This window comes from Eimeria mitis, genomic scaffold (genome assembly GCF_000499745.2).
Source record: "Eimeria mitis Houghton genomic scaffold, Emh_scaff321, whole genome shotgun sequence".
Lineage (NCBI taxonomy): Eukaryota > Apicomplexa > Conoidasida > Eucoccidiorida > Eimeriidae > Eimeria > Eimeria mitis.
In genome coordinates, this window is record NW_013571548.1 from 10,818 (window position 1) to 11,313 (window position 496).

Here is a 496-nt window from a genome sequence, read left to right on the forward strand (position 1 = left end):
ACCGCCGCCTTCACAGGGAGATATTTCCCCCGAAGAAGACAAAACGGCCGGTGATGTGCAAATAAACGGAAAAACGGAAAAAGGAAAAACAGAAAAGGAAAGAGAAGCGGCTGCAGCTGCTGTAAGCCCTCTAACTCGATTCTGTATTCTCTTCTCTCTTTTTTTCTCTGTTAAATATAAATAACATATGAATGATAAACAACCAAGCCTGAAACACCACCAAACCCCTAAAAACAAACTCAAATTCACGTCGATTATATTCGCTTACTACGGCCACACAACCAACAGCTGGTGCAGAGGAAATGTTTATTAGTAATAACAATACAAATAGCAACTTTTATTATAAGTTTAGTGCTAATTAAGAACCACACGAATGATAGTCTGCTTTCATAGATTATAGCCGAATAGAAAACAAAATGAATAACAAAATTTGTTACACAACAAGTGTATATATATATATATATATATATATGTATATATATATATATATATATAT

The 496-nt window shown here is 33.7% G+C and overlaps 1 protein-coding gene across 1 annotated transcript in view; it reads left to right on the forward strand.

Annotated features, from left to right (window-relative positions):
- EMH_0007820 (histone deacetylase interacting domain-containing protein, putative) overlaps positions 1–496 on the forward strand; it is a gene marked incomplete at both ends in the record, with an annotated part of 3,559 nt that overhangs the window by 2,949 nt on the left and 114 nt on the right. The gene's annotated exons all lie outside the window — the stretch shown is intronic.